At 32.4% G+C, this 17,009-nt stretch overlaps 1 pseudogene across 1 annotated transcript in view; it reads left to right on the top strand.

Annotated features, from left to right (window-relative positions):
• LOC143223792 (glutamate receptor ionotropic, kainate 2-like) overlaps nt 1-17,009 on the top strand; it is a 160,453-nt pseudogene that overhangs the window by 75,486 nt on the left and 67,958 nt on the right. The window contains exon 3 of the transcript XR_013013075.1: nt 16,261-16,512. The product of XR_013013075.1 is annotated as a glutamate receptor ionotropic, kainate 2-like (transcript). The remainder of the gene's footprint in view (nt 1-16,260; nt 16,513-17,009) is intronic.

Raw genomic sequence — 17,009 nt, 5'->3', positions numbered from 1 at the left:
TTTGTCGTTATGTACTGTAACATTATATGTTAGATATACAATATGGTTTGTCGTTATGTACTGTAACAATATATGTTAGATATACGATGTGGGTTGTCGTTATGTATTGTAACAATATATGTTAGATATACGATGTGGGTTGTCGTTATGTACTGTAACAATATATGTTAGATATACGATGTGGGTTGTCGTTATGTACTGTAACAATATATGTTAGATATACAATATGGTTTGTCGTTATGTACTCAACAATACGAGTGTTCCTTTGATATACAATATGGTTTGTCGTTATGTACTCAACAATACGAGTGTTTCTTTGATATACAATATGGTTTGTAGTTATATAAGGAACAACAACAGTATATGTTAGATAAACAATATAGTTTATCGTTATGTACTGAAACCACACTAATATGTCTTAGATATACGATATGGTTTGTCGTTTAGTACTGGAACAATACCAGTATGTCTTATATATCCAGTATGGTTTCTGGTTATGTACTCGAAGAAAACCAATGTCTTACATATATACTGTGGTTTGTCATTACGTACTCGAAAAATGGCAGTGTGTCTTGGATATATAATATGGTTATTCGTTATACACTCAAGAAACAACGGTATATCTTCTACATACAATATGGTTTGTTGTTATATACTAGACCAATTCCTGTGTGTCTTACACATACAACATGGTTTGTCATTGTGTACTTGAACAATACCAGTAGGTCTTAGATATACAATGCCATTGGTAGCTGTGTAGTCAAACAACAACAGTATGTCTTAGATATACAATATGGTTTGTTGTTATGTGTTCAAACAAAACCAGAATGTCTTAGATATACAGTGTTATTTGTCGATATGTACGCGAACAATACCAGTGTGTCTTAGATATACAATATCATTTGTACTTGTTTATTGAAACAATACCTATGTTTGTCATTCAACGTATTGGATTGTTTCTATTTTTCGTGAGGTTATCCTGTACTTTACTTTACTTTACTCGTCGTGACGTTAACTGTACTTTTCCTCATTCTAGCCGACTACAAAACTGATACCAGCTGATAGATGTAGGCTATCCTGTGTTAAGCTATTCTATTCGGCAGTATCATGTCACAATTTTCATATGGCATCACTCATTTATGTGTTCTTAAACGATGGTTTAGTGTTGTTGTCTTTGTTTCCTCAAACAAGAAAGTTTCATCAGTATACGTTATTTTATGATTCTTCAAACGTAACTTTCATGTCGTATCTTAGAACTTATATATTAAATATTAGATATTAAAGTTTCTTGCTCTGAAATAAAAAAAGATACATAATACATAATTCATAATACATAATACATAATTCACAATACATAATACATAATTCAAGATATATTCGAGTGTCTAGTTTACTTCCAAGTATTATTGTATTTATAGTGCGTTGTGTCCCTGAAGCGTTACATACAGCAAGAAAACAGTTATTTTAGACACCTTCATTGTCGCAGTAAAATTATCTGAATTTATCCTACAAGATGTGTTTGTAATCCATTTTTTCGAGGGTTATTACAACACATTCAATCCCGAAGAAAGCAAACAACAAAAATCTTGCTTTCATAATATTTGTCTTTATTTCTCTCATGGGAAATAATTTCACAACCTGATGTATCGTTATAGTATGTTACAACATCTCTGGACTATAGACCAATATGCACATCTTCTAAATCAAATTGTATTTTTGTAACTATACTTACATCACAAACAGACGAACTTTCTCTTTCCTGCTATAAATCGAAGAAGATTTATGATATAAGCCATCTAAGTCGTATTTATTTTTCTCATTAAAGGACTTATCTGGATTTGTAGCGAACGAAAATATCCATCTTATGAATCAAAGAACAGCTATCTGGATAAATATACATAAGAAGTGATATGAATGTTTGTTATCTCGTATGCTTTTTCATGGCTACTTCACGTTTATTTTTAACTTGATATTGAAGCAAACATGCAAAGGAATCTAAGAAACTCTATAAAAGATGAGTCTGGATCTAAAATCTATTTGACAGAAGAAGATAAACGTGTTAATTTCATGCATACATTTCCAGAGTCTATATTATAGTTATTGAACCTTAACGCCTTCAATAAAAAACATTTTTATTTACTTTTTAGTCAAGCGAAATTTGAATATTTTAAAATGAGTTTTAATTATATTTCGAAAGTGGATACTAACATGAAGAAAACGTTATTAAGATTAGAATAAAAACTGATAAAAATCATTCAACTAAAATCTCATTATGATAATAGGAAATAATGATAAACAGTAAAAATTGCATCACATGTAATAAGGACGCCAATGGTAATTATCCTACTATTGGAAAAAAGGAAAATACAGTAAAGTAGTAATAATTTTACCAGCGTTAAAATGATAAATTTGTGGTACAAACAATCGAATAATTGCAGTATTTGGCCTTAAAATGCCAAGTCAAAACAATAATAGGACACGGTAGATAACATTAGAACACGTAACAATCTTGATATTCAAAAACAAAACTCATATATCATACAACTCTGGTAATTCAGACATCTGTAATCAGAAGTATAATAACAATACTTGTAAAAATTATAAAAAAAAACCAAAAATTGGCCAAAGTGATAACGTACAGACAACAACAACACCATGTTACAAAATTTTTACTTCTTCTTGTTCCTGGGCAGAAAGCGTTTATTTTTATCTTTAAACCTTGGTTTTGTGAGATGGGTAATGAAATTTTCAAATTTACCTATTTTCTAGACATTCCAGGTAGATGTGGTACAGAGTAACCGATAGAGAATTTTCAAGAACTTTCTACAGTGTTGCATAACTTACAAGAATTTTCTGGAATGTTGTAGAACGTACGAGAATTTTCTAGAACCTTTTAGAATTTTCTAGAACTTTCCATAGTAATATATATACAGGGACTCACTACTCACTACTTCAGTTTAGCTCTAGCTGCTTAAGTGAACACATAGATTTATCTGATTTTATCAGAGATGGCATCAAGAAGCTACAAGCATTCTCTAGACGCATTCAGCCATGTATGTGGCCAATTTATCAATTTAACGCCGCTACCAAGGAGCGTATAACGAAAACATGATGGAAGACGATGTTTGAGGGATGATATGTGAAAGTGATTTACATTAAAGTTGCAAATCTCGAAAACCTACTCACTTCTAAACATTTTTGTTCATATTTGTATAACTTTAGTATAGATATACGTAAATCTTCATTCATATGTTGTTTTATTGAGGCCTCATGTAAATAAAAATGGGCAAATTTGCCCGTTTTTATATAGAAAACATGTTAGTTTCTAAATTTCATTATCCAGGTCATAAAAGAAAAGTTTGAAAGGAATAATGGTCATTTTCTGTACTTTTACAACATAAGCAATGAATAAATAACACGAACTATCCAGGAACAAAATTTGTGTTACATAATGTAAGGGAAATAACAGAAAACATTCGAAGTAATGACACAGGCAATAATCAAGGCACACTGCTAATTATACAAACGTAAATATGGTAATTTTAATCATCTAACATATTCATAAGAGAGATGTCTTTTTGTAACACCCTTGTTCGTCTGTCGCTTAGCGCAAAACTATGACCTGATATTTTATCGGAGTGTTTATGTAATATTCGAACGTTAACGAGGCCTAGCTTGAATTTCATACTTTAAAATCGTTTTAAGCCTTACTTTATTCGTATACTTAGCTTGATGTAAACATTTATTGGTGTGTTCTTGGTTGGATTTAAAAAAACACCTAATTTAGAGAATAGTGAACATAATCTGCATCTTTATATTACGCTTTTTTGTGAAGTTTTAATTTTCGTTAATACATTTTGTGTAAAACATTTAATATTTGTTTCTTCCAAACGTTTTATCATTTGTCTTAACTAATGATGTTATTTTATATTAACTAATGATGGTATATTAAATTAACTAGTAGTGGTGTTGTAAATTAACTAATGGTGGTATTTTAAATTAACTAGTGGTGGTGTTGTAAATTAACTAATAATGGTATTTTAAATTAACTAATGGTGGTGTTTTAAATTAACTAATGGTGGTATTTTAAATTAATTAATGATGGTGTTTTAAATTAACTAATGGTGGTATTTTAAATTAACTAATGGTGGTTTTGTAAATTAATTAATGGTGGTATTTTAAATTAACTAATGGTGGTGTTTTAAATTAACTAATGGTGGTATTTTAAATTAACTAATGGTGGTGTTTTAAATTAACTAATGGTGGTATTTTAAATTGAACTACTGGTGGTATTTTAAATTAATTAATGATGGTGTTTTAAATTAACTAATGGTGATATTTTAAATTAACTAATGATGGTGTTGTAAATTAACTAATGGTGGTGTTGTAAACTAACTAGTGGTGGTGTTGTAAATTAACTAGTGGTGGTGTTGTAAATTAACTAATGACAGTATTTTAAATTAACTAATGACAGTATTTTAAATTAACTAATGACAGTATTTTAAATTAACTAATGGTGGTGTTTTAAATTAACTAATGGTGGTATTTTAAATTAACTAGTGGTGTTGTTGTAAATTAACTAATGATGGTATTTTAAATTAACTAATGATGGTATTTTAAATTAACTAATGATGGTGTTTTAAATTAACTAATGGTGGTGTTTTAAATTAACTAATGGTGGTGTTTTAAATTAACTAATGGTGGTATTTTAAATTAACTAATGGTGGTATTTTAAATTAACTAATAGTGGTGTTGTAAATTAACTAATGGTGGTATTTTAAATTAACTAATGGTGGTGTTTTAAATTAACTAATGGTGGTATTTTAAATTAACTAATGGTGGTGTTTTAAATTAACTAATGGTGGTATTTTAAATTAACTAGTGATGTTATTTTAAATTAGTTCTCAGATTTAAACTTTGTGATAAAAATTTTATTCGAAAACTTAGGTCTTTGGTTTAAAGTGTTTCATTTTGTTTCGTGTTTTAACCGTATTTTCAGGTTGTATGGCGTCATTAGAAAACACGCTCTAGTACGTGTGAAATATGGACTGATTTATGATTTATTCTACTAACCATGGAGCGACTTGATTAAAACAACTTCATGAAATAAATAAACTGGTATACTTCAACTTGACGGATGTAATTATGTTAGTGAATAACTCGTGCTGTCGAGATGAGTCGGGTTACATGAATGACTTTGTGATGAAGACATTATCTTATTTTATGTTTTCTGTGACTGATACATCAATGTGTGCTTCTTGTGACAATAAAGTCCAATATCTCACGTTGTACTGTCGTAGCGACCCGGCATGGCCAGGTGAGTTAAGGTTCGAATCCCGGTCGCGCCAAACATACTCGCCTTTTCAGCCATGGGGGCGTTATAATTTTACTGTCAATCCCACTATTCGTTGGTAAAAGAGTAACTCAAGAGTTGGCGGTGAGTGGTGATGACTAACTGCCTTCCCTCTCGTCTTACACTGCTGAAATAGGGTCGGCTAGCACAGATAGCCCTAGAGTAGTTTTGTGCGAAATTCAAAGACAAACAAACAAATTACCGTCGTTACGACTATGAACGACAGCACCATTTCAGACAAGTTTTGTTTTTTTTCCATAGATTTATCCCTGACGCTGGATGTTGTGATTGGAGATGGTGACACTGTCCACCTTACTTGAGTTTTTAATTTTTAAGGTAATTGGCCTTTTCAATTCTATTTAAGTTTCACCGGCATTTTGAATTTTCTTTAGTTTTATTTTGGTTCATTTTTACGTTTTACAACGATGTTACTGTTATAAAAATTTAAATTCAGTATATATGAAAGCCGAATGCCATTCTATCTACGTGTAAGGCTGATATTTTAAAGTTAACTTTCTACTATTCCTACTTATTTTAAAACACTGTACTTAAAAATTATTTTCATTTTCTCAATTTTTGATATTCTATTGTAAGAGACAGGAAGTTTGTTAAATAAAACTCAGTGAAGGAAGAGAGTCCCGGGTTGTGTGTATGCACAAACACTAATCCCTCATAGTTTGAGACCAATTACAATAATGATAGTAAGACTAGCAAGAGTGATAAAATCACTGTAAACTTTCTCCACTAAATAACTGTAAACTTTTTACATTAAATTTAAAATATCGGTTTTGTGGATCATTTAATATTGAACGTAACGGATGGTTTACTTTTTATTTATTTGCTATAAAAATCCTTGGTATATAATTGTCTGTGTCTTTATAAAATATATCATTAATTTATTTAAAATATTAGAATTGCTATAAGCTAACCACTAAATATATCAATCGATTTGATAACGATTATACTTCGCAAGCGTTTCGCACTACTTGGACTCCTCCAGTGGCACACGGGAATATCTGCAAACTTATAACGTTAGAATTCGAGTTTCGAACCCGTGATGGGCAGCACACAGATAGCCCATTGTGTTTTTCGTGCTTAACGTAAAACAAACCCACACATGTACATTCACGTGTACTTCCACAACATTTCGTCTGTGTACAAATCTCTGTACTAGCCGTCCATAACTTCAGGGATCTGGCTCTTCCTTAGCTTTCTCCCATACCTTTTGTTGGCATGTGTTATAATTGTCATGTACTTTTATCGGTGTGTATGATACCTGTCATGCAGTTTAGTTCATATGTATCATTCATACCTGTCATGTAGTTTTGTCGGTATGTGTCTTAACTGTCATGTAGTTTTGTTGGTATGTGTCTTAACTGTCATGTAGTTTAGTTCATATGTATCATTCATACCTGTCGTGTAGTTTTGTCGGTGTGTGTCTTAACTGTCATGTAGTTTTGTTGGTATGCATATTACTTGTTATATAGTTTTAATATCTTTATATCCTCAAAGTGAATTATTCTTAACTACACGTAGCGGGTCTGATAAAAACAATAGTTTGTGACTGCCCACCATTGTCTCTTCATGACTTGTGAAATGTAAACTAAAATTATTACCAAGTTACTGTTTAATTCTACATAAAAATATAAACAATTTATCCTGCTAACTACAAACATTGACCAGGTTATGTATAAGATTTTCAAGTTATTACTACAACATTATGAGTGTCAGTATGGATTAACTGATGGAAATTACTGATGCTAAAATAATTTTTCTCTTATTAACGTAAACTAACATATGAAAAAAAACTTAAATTCCTCACATACATCATATAAAACAAACATATTTAACGTTTATATATATAGCCCACGACAGTTGGTGACACAACGTACTAACCTATATGTTACTTACATCATGTAAAACAAACATATTTAACGTTTATATATATAGCCCACGACAGTTGGTGACACAACGTACTAACCTATATGTTACGTACATTATGTAAAACAAACATATTTAACGTTTATATATATAGCCCACGACAGTTGGTGACACAACGTACTAACCTATATGTTACATACATTATGTAAAACAAACATATTTAACGTTTATATATATAGCACACGATAATCGGTGACACAACCTACTAAATTATAGGTTCTTTATATAATGTAAAAACAAAGAAACATATTTGACGCTAAAATATATAGCATACGATAGTCGGTGACACAACCTACTAAATTATGGGTTACATACATTATGTAAAACAAAAAACAAACATACTTAACGCTTAAAAATATAACCCACGATAGTCGGTTGCACAACCTACTATATTGTAAGTTATCTACATTATGTAAAACAAAAAACAAACACATTTAACGCTCAAATACCTAGCTTACTATAGTCGGTGAGAGAGCCTACTAAATTATAGGTTAGATACATTATTTAAAAAAAAAACGTATTTAATGTTTAAATATATAGTCCACGACTGTTGGTGACACAACCTACTAAATCATAGGTTACATACATTATGTAAAACAAACATATTTAACGTTTAAATATATAGCCCACTATACACGGTGACACAACCTACTATATTATAAGTTACATACATTATGTAAAACAAACATATTTGACGTTTAAATATATAGCCCACTATACACGGTGACACAACCTACTATATTATAGGTTACATACATTATGTAAAACAAACATATTTGACGTTTAAATATATAGCCCACTATACACGGTGACACAACCTACTAAATTATAGGTTACATAGATTATGTAAAACAAACATATTTGACGTTAGAATATATAGCCCACTATACACGGTGACACAACCTACTATATTATAGGTTACATAGATTATGTAAAACAATTGTATTTAATATTTAAATATAGGGCCCACGATAGTTGGTGGCACAGGTTACTAATTTATAGGTTACATACATTATGTAAAACAAAAATAAAGTTTGACCTCCAATTTAGGTATCATTTCTTTAGTTCACATAGTCAGAAATTTTTCAGAACAACCTTAATTCACCACCAACATATTTTCTTTAGATAATATTCAATTTATTTATTATGTTTTTAGCTTAAAATAGGGGTAAAAAGTGACACACGTTGAATTCTACATAAAACGAAAAATATTACTGATTAAAACTCTAAATACATTTAGCAGATATAAAATACAATAATTTATATATATACTTACCTGAGATGATGTTCACAACTTATTGATAACTAAAGTAATGCAATAATAATTTTCATTAATTAATATGTAAAATAATGAGACCCTAATAAAATAACTTAATGCTAGTAAATATTATACCCTAAACTTCTTCCTTAATTAATGTGTACAATTATAACACCCTGATAAAATAACTTAGTGCTAGTTACACTAATTCCCTAGACATCTTCCTATACGTACACTAATAACACCCTGATAAAATAACTTAGGCTAGTTATTTCATTAAACCTTCATTAAACCATCAATCCTCCGTTTGATTTAACACATGTTAACTGACGAACATCTCTTTGTCTTACTACCTGTTGATTGATAAACTTATCTTTGACTTATCTCCTGTTTACTGACAAACCTCTCTTTGAAAAACCACCTATTGACTGACAAACCTCTCTCACTTAACACTTGTTGGCTGACAAACCTCTTTTGAGTAATACCTATTGACTGACAAACCACTCTCACTTAACACTTGTTGGCTGACAAATCTTTGTAGATAGTAATACCTATAGACTGACAAACCTCTCTCAGTTAACACTTGTTGACTGACAAACCTTTATTGACAGTGATACCTGCTGACTGACAAACCTCTCTCAGTTAACACTTGTTTGCTGACAAACCTTTATTGATAGTGATACCTACTGACTGACAAACCTCTACAGATAGTAATACCTATAGATAGCCCGTCATGAAGCTTATTTCAAAACAATATTATTTATAACTTTTGTGTTTTAAAAAGAGTAGTATTATTTAAACTAGAATATTTTATACATTTGTATAAATTGTATTAAACTAAAACAGTTATTCAATTTGTATTTTTAAAGTATTACACCATTTAAACAACAATTATCAGGTTTTTATTTTAAAAGCACTACACTAGTTGAACTAGAACATTTATCACTTTCATATTTTAAAAGTATTACATTACTTAAACTAGAATGTTTATTACGTTTCCATTTTAAAAGTATTACCACAATGTTTGAAAGAAAACCAACCTGATTAGTTTTATTACAGCTACGCCCTATGATCATTGTTTTAGTTTCTTCGTTTGTTTGTTCACATAGTTTTATTAATACGGGGATTATTAACAAATCTTTGCTGAAGACATGAGATAAATCTAGCTGTGTTAAAGTACCACAGAAACATTCAAATGAATCGTTAAATTGAACAGATAGTTAGCAGTACGATTCTTACATTGCGATAAATACGTCTTTTTCGCCACAAAAGAACATTAACAAAATTTTAAGATTTAGAGATACTGATAATCATTTTAAATAAGTGTTATTTGTCTCTGTATATAGATCACCAGTTTAATTGAAAGCTGTTATAACGTTAGTATGTTTATCTACGTAAGGATATTCGTACGCTGCTCGTTTATTGAATGTCGAGGGAAGCTGATTGAGGGTTATCTAAATTAGCCGACCCTACACTTGAAATCATATACTTGAGAAATGGAACTTAGCCTATCATTAGGGACTACTCTGTAATAAAAATCTAGTAGAACGTAATATCAAATTAAAACACACCAATTGCTGAAAGACAGAGCTTGCTAGTGATGGATTTCAATCCTGTATAATGCGAGTCGATCCCCTTAAAATCTACGCTCTAAAGAGTTGAGAAGGGGTCACTAGAGTGATTGAGTAGATTGGAGAGATATCTTAAGAGGAAAGTATTAAGACTTTTAAAACATCCAGACAAAACGGATAAGAGGTGATATGTTTCAATTCTTAGGCCACAATAAAGCCTTTGGGTTTTATTGTTCTAAAAACAATAGAACACACGCTATAGGTCTGAACAAGGCAGACTAGGCTTTCTTAAGTACACAAGCTACAGATCTGAACAAGACAGGCTAGGATTTCCTAAGTACACAAAATACAGATCTGAACAAGACAGTCTAGGCTTTCATAAGTACACAAGCTATAGGTCTGAAAAAGACAGGCTTGGCTTTCTTAAGTACACAAGCTATAAGTCTGAACAACACAGGCTCGGCTTTCATAAGTACACAAGCTATAGGTCTGAAAAAGACAGGCTCGGCTTTCATAAGTACACAAGCTATAGGTCTGAAAAAGACAAGCTAGGATTTCTTAAGTACACAAGCTATAGGTCTGAAAAAGACAGGCTTGGCTTTCTTAAGTACACAAGCTATAAGTCTGAACAACACAGGCTCGGCTTTCATAAGTACACAAGCTATAGGTCTGAAAAAGACAGGCTCGGCTTTCATAAGTACACAAGCTATAGGTCGGAAAAAGACAAGCTAGGATTTCTTAAGTACACAAGCTATAGGTCTGAACAAGACAGGCTATGATTTCTTAAGTACACAAGCTATAGGTCTGAACAAGACAGGCTCAGCTTTCTTAAGTACACAAGCTATAGGTCTGAACAAGACAGGCTCGGCTTTCTTAAGTACACAAGCTATAGGTCTGAACAAGACTGGCTAGACTTTCTTAAGTACACAAGCTATAGGTCTGAACAAGACAGGCTCGGCTTCATAAGTACACAAGCTATAGGTCGGAAAAAGACAGGCTAGGATTTCTTAAGTACACAAGCTATAGGTCTGAACAAGACAGGCTAGTCTTTCTTAAGTACACAAGCTATAGATCTGAAAAAGACAGGCTAGGATTTCTTAAGTACACAAGCTATAGGTCTGAACAAGACAGGCTAGGATTTCTTAAGTACACAAGCTACAGATCTGAAAAATACAGGCTAGGATTTCTTAAGTACACAAGCTATAGGTCTGAAAAATACAGGCTAGGATTTCTTAAGTACACAAGCTATAGGTCTGAAAAAGACAGGCTAGGATTTCTTAAGTACACAAGCTACAGATCTGAACAAGACAGGCTAGACTTTCTTAAGTACACAAGCTATAGGTCTGAACAAAACAGGTTCGGCTTTCTTAAGTACACAAGCTATAGGTCTGAACAAAACAGGCTAGGATTTCTTAAGTACACAAGCTATAGGTCTGAACAAAACAGGCTAGGATTTCTTAAGTACACAAGCTATATGTCTGTTAATATGAATTATATCACTTAAAATTACACTAATAATACAAAAATATAATCTACTATTCAGTTTACTTTAATACAAAAATATTATCTACTCTTCAGTTTTTTAATACAAAAATATTATATTCCCTTCAGTTTAATACAAAAACCTTCGACATAACTTTCTGTAGCTTACTTTGTTTTGAAATGTCAGAACCAGTTGTGCAACTCTCAAGCTACCACTAAACCAACAAATGTCTTGAAACACTCACTTTTAATTTTCCTGAATCTAAAGAGTGTGTGTTTTTCGTATAGCAAAGCCACAAAGGGCTATCTGCTCAGCCCACCGAGGGAAATCGGAGACATACCGCTGTACTAGCGGGGTGCGTAATATTACCCCGTATTCCTGAATTTAAAGAAACAAAATCTCTTAAAATCTCGTTTTTCTTCTCTCTTCCGTCAATAGCAAAACATAGACAACTCGTTCACTGTTTTGTTTGTTTAAAATAATCGATTAAGTGTTTTGATATAAAAGAATACACTGTTAAATGTTTTGTTAAATAAAAATAATACTAGTTCTACTCAACGAAATCTAACCTATCTTATAATAAACTGATGTATACATATGGGTGCTTATGTTTCTAATTTCCTAGATGTGATATATACATATGGGTGCTTATGTTTCTAATTTCCTAGATGTGATATATACATATGGGTGCTTATGTTTCTAATTTCCTAGATGTGATATATACATATGGGTGTTTATGTTTCTAATTTCCTGGATGTGATATATACATATGGGTGTTTATGTTTCTAATTTCCTAGATGTGATATATACATATGGGTGCTTATGTTTCTAATTTCCTAGATGTGATATATACATATGGGTGTTTATGTTTCTAATTTCCTAGATGTGATATATACATATGGGTGCTTATGTTTCTAATTTCCTAGATGTGATATATACATATGGGTGCTTATGTTTCTAATTTCCTAGATGTGATATATACATATGGGTGTTTATGTTTCTAATTTCCTAGATGTGACATATACATATGGGAGCTTATGTTTCTAATTTCCTAGATGTGATATATACATATGGGTGTTTATGTTTCTAATTTCCTAGATGTGATATATACATATGGGTGTTTACGTTTCTAATTCCCTTCATGTGACATCATACATTTTCTTCTTATATTGTTAAGGAAGGTTATCAACCCTGTGGTTATATCTTTAAAATGTTTGTATTTTATTAACCCACTACTAACATGTAGGAGAAACCTACTTGAAGTAAAAATGTATTTTCAATACAGCTGGTATGGGTATCAGAACTTTAATTAAAACAAAGTAGAGAACAACGTCTCAACTTTCTTAGGTCATCCTGATCTTTAGTTTAATTAAAGTTATAATATCCATACCAGCCGTCTTAAGAATACAGGTCATAACCTCCCTCACAAAGTGGTATATAATATTCCCAACCCTCGTTTTATATCTTCGCTTTGGTTGTTTGTTTTGTTTTTGAATTTCGCGCAAAGCTACTCGAGGGCTATCTGCGCTAGCCGTCCCTAATTTAGCAGTGTAAGACTAGAGGGTAGGCAGCTAGCCATCACCACCCACCGCCAACTTTTGGGCTACTCTTTTACCAACGAATAGTGGGATTGACCGTCACATTATACGCCCCCACGGCTGGGAGGGCAAGCATGTTTGTCGCGACGGGGATACGAACACGCAACCCTCAGATTACGAGTCGCACACCTTAACCCACCTGGCCATGCCGGGCCGCAATAATTTTGTCGTGGTAAACTGGAAGAAAGACAGTTGGTGAATAACAATTTTCTGATGCTAGACTACAGGGAAACCAGCTAGTGAATAACAATTTTCTGTTGCTAGACTACAGGGACGCCAGGTAGTGAATAACAATTTTCTGTTGTTAGACTAAAGGAAAGACAGCTAGTGACTAACAATTTTCTGTTGTTAGACTAGAGGAAAGACAGCTAGTGAATAACAATTTTTTGTTGCTAGACTAGAGGGACGCCAGGTAGTGAATAACAATTTTCTGTTGTTAGACTAGAGGAAAGACAGCTAGTGAATAACAATTTTCTGTTGTTAGACTAGAGGGAAACCAGCTAGTGAATAACAATTTTCTGTTGTTAGACTAGAGGGAAACCAGCTAGTGAATAACAATTTTCTGCTGCTAGACTAGAGGGAAGACAGCTAGTGCATAACAATTTTCTGTTGTTAGACTAGAGGGAAGACAGCTAGTGAATAACAATTTTCTGTTGTTAGACTAGAGGAAAGACAGCTAGTGACTAACAATTTTCTGTTGTTAGACTAGAGGGAAACCAGCTAGTGAATAACAATTTTCTGTTGTTAGACTAGAGGGAAGACAGCTAGTGAATAACAATTTTCTGTTGTTAGACTAGAGGAAAGACAGCTAGTGACTAACAATTTTCTGTTGTTAGACTAGAGGGAAACCATCTAGTGAATAACAATTTTCTGTTGCTAGACTAGAGGGAAGACAGCTAGTGAATAACAATTTTCTGTTGTTAGACTAGAGGGAAGACAGCTAGTGAATAACAATTTTCTGTTGTTAGACTAGAGGGAAACCAGCTAGTGAATAACAATTTTCTGTTGCTAGACTAGAGGGAAGACAGCTAGTGCATAACAATTTTCTGTTGTTAGACTAGAGGGAAGGCAGCTAGTGAATAACAATTTTCTGTTGTTAGACTAGAGGGAAGACAGCTAGTGAATAACAATTTTCTGTTGCTAGACTAGAGGGAAGACAGCTAGTGAATAACAATTTTCTGTTGCTATACTAGAGGGAAGACAGCTGGTGAATAACAATTTTCTGTTGCTAGACTAGAGGGAAGACAGCTAGTGAATAACAATTTTCTGTTGTTAGACTAAAGGGAAGACAGCAGCTAGTTAACAGATAGCACCATCAATTCTTTGCATAACCTAATAACTGTTAGACATACATTGACACAAAATTTGCTTATGTTATATATTTTCCAATGTATTTTTCTAACAGTTTTCTAATAACAGGTTCCTCATAGCCACAGCTTATAGCAGCTTTTAAATCGAGTTAAAATTGTTAAGTTTGCAAAAATAATTGTTTAACAGATATTTAAGAATTAATGTTCATCGAGTAACAACCCTGAGTCTAATTTCCAAGTCTGCTTTAGCTGCATACGTCTTTTCTTCTAGTGTTCTTGAAACTCCATTTTAATATACGTCATTTATATTTTCAGCCTCTTGCTAATCGTATTATTTACGCTTAAAACGTTACTTTAACCCTGATACTTTGTTCTTAACCCTGTAGTGTTTCGCACGATAACGCTTTATCAGAGGGAACCGGAAACCTAGATACCTTTTGTTTCTGAACTAGCCACCTACTGCGTGAATTACTGCTGCAACGCCATAGTCTAAGAGTTAACAATGAGTGGCGTTGGCTAGCACTTCAAAATGAGGAAGAGATAACGCAACTTTCCTTCTTTGAATGAAATTCATGAGAAAAAAGAAAACGGATTATAAGGTCCAGAGTTCGAGGCATGATAAGCCTGTGCACATGCTCTGTACATTTTAATTAATCGAACTATTCAGTTAAAAATAGACATGTGGGGTAGGTGCTGGCAAGTTGCTTTCCTCCGATCGCAGATTTAAATTGGAAATGATCTCTGACTTGGTCGCTTAACCTTTGTATACCTTTAGCGTTGAAAATGCAAAATAACATAAACAGAAATGTTCACAAACGTCAAAAATAACTTACTTCATTTACATTTTTGTCTTACTATTCTAACCAAGGCAAGTTCAACCATTATATTTCATTGCTTACATTCTACGATCTAAACACTTAATTCATTGCAGAAAAACTACCACGTGGCGACATAACTACCACGTGTCGATAAAAATACCACGTGGCGACATTGATTCGTACTTTGTGGCTATCGCTAGTTTATTAGCCTCATTTGAGAATAAGTCTAAAATTGTTTTCTACTTACATAACTAAAACGACAGAATAAAACATCAGAAAGAACAGTTATTATAGAGGGGGTTGTCGCTCCTTACTTGAAAGACCTGATTATCTGTTGCATATTTAATGTTATATTAAATTTCTTTATCATAACTCCATCTCAAACTACAAAATGGTCACTTGTACATTAGTTGTAACAAGTTCTGAATAAATGAACAGATGGTGAAAATCAAATAATGAAAGACTTGACTGTCACCCTTATAGTACACATCCAACATTTAAATACAAAGTGTGTTTTCGAGGTGACGAATCTCGAGCCATTAGTCCTCGGATTAAAAGTCTGAGCACATTAACTTTAGGCTACGCTTGGTCAACCTTTTAAATATCTAAAGACAAAATCTTAACACCCTTTCATTAAATGAAACTGTTTTTAAGTGGTTTCTGGAGATGTTACACGTTTTGGATTATTTGGAGAATTGATCAACAAATCCTGTTACTCACTTAGGACAGAAAATTCCTGAAGTTAAAGTTGAACTGTTGACTAGTTGTATTCCTTCAGTTCCAAACTTTATTTATGGAACTTATGTTGTTTTCGTTCTGTAATCAAACAAACTAAGTATTCCGTTTCTAATGAAGGTTTAAAATATAATACTTTATATTTTATATTTTTATACTTGAATACATGTTCTTTTATACCCAAAACATTTAGTTTGCAAACTAATCCAAGATGGAGTCACAGCCATTTTGGGCCCAAAGTCTCCGTCCAGCAGTTCTCTGGTCCAGTCCACGTGCCATGCTAAAGAAATTCCTCATTTACAGACTAACTGGGAATACAAATTTCTGCCAGATACGTTTACAGTAAACGTCTACCCACACGCGCCAACTCTGGGCAGAGCCTATCTTGACTTAGTACTCACAAAAAAATGGAAAACATTCACCATTATATACGAGGAAAACGAAGGTTAGTTTATTGAATTTTGGTAATCTTTTGTAAAGTTCATAAAAAACTTCGGTATCCATAAAAAACGAAGCATGATCTTAATTTTACAACTCCTGAATCATGAGGGCTATTTATCATTGACAAATTTAATTTATCAAACTATATTTCCTAAACATTACAAGCTGTTATGTTCACAAATGCCTAATATTAACAACACAACTTGTGAATGTAGTGTATGTTTTGATTCTTAGAGGCTTGAAGGTCAATGAGTGCTAAATCTACCGTAGTTATTGTAGAGTGTTGAAGTTGTTACTTGATTAATAACGTTTTATATAGGTCTGTTAAGTATATATATCTATATAAGGATTTACATAGGTTCTTTAACTCTCTCTGTTTAGCTGTATGTGTGTGTGTTTGCTTTATATGTCCTTTAATTCTTTTTCTCTAGCTGTATATCTATAGATATGTTGTTGGTTTTGTATAGGTTCATTAACTCTACTTCTCTCTAGCTGTATATC

Source organism: Tachypleus tridentatus, chromosome 8, assembly GCF_004210375.1.
Source record: "Tachypleus tridentatus isolate NWPU-2018 chromosome 8, ASM421037v1, whole genome shotgun sequence".
NCBI lineage: Eukaryota > Metazoa > Arthropoda > Merostomata > Xiphosura > Limulidae > Tachypleus > Tachypleus tridentatus.
The sequence above is the reverse complement of the archived record's forward strand: the minus strand, read 5'-3'. Positions and strand labels throughout refer to the sequence as shown.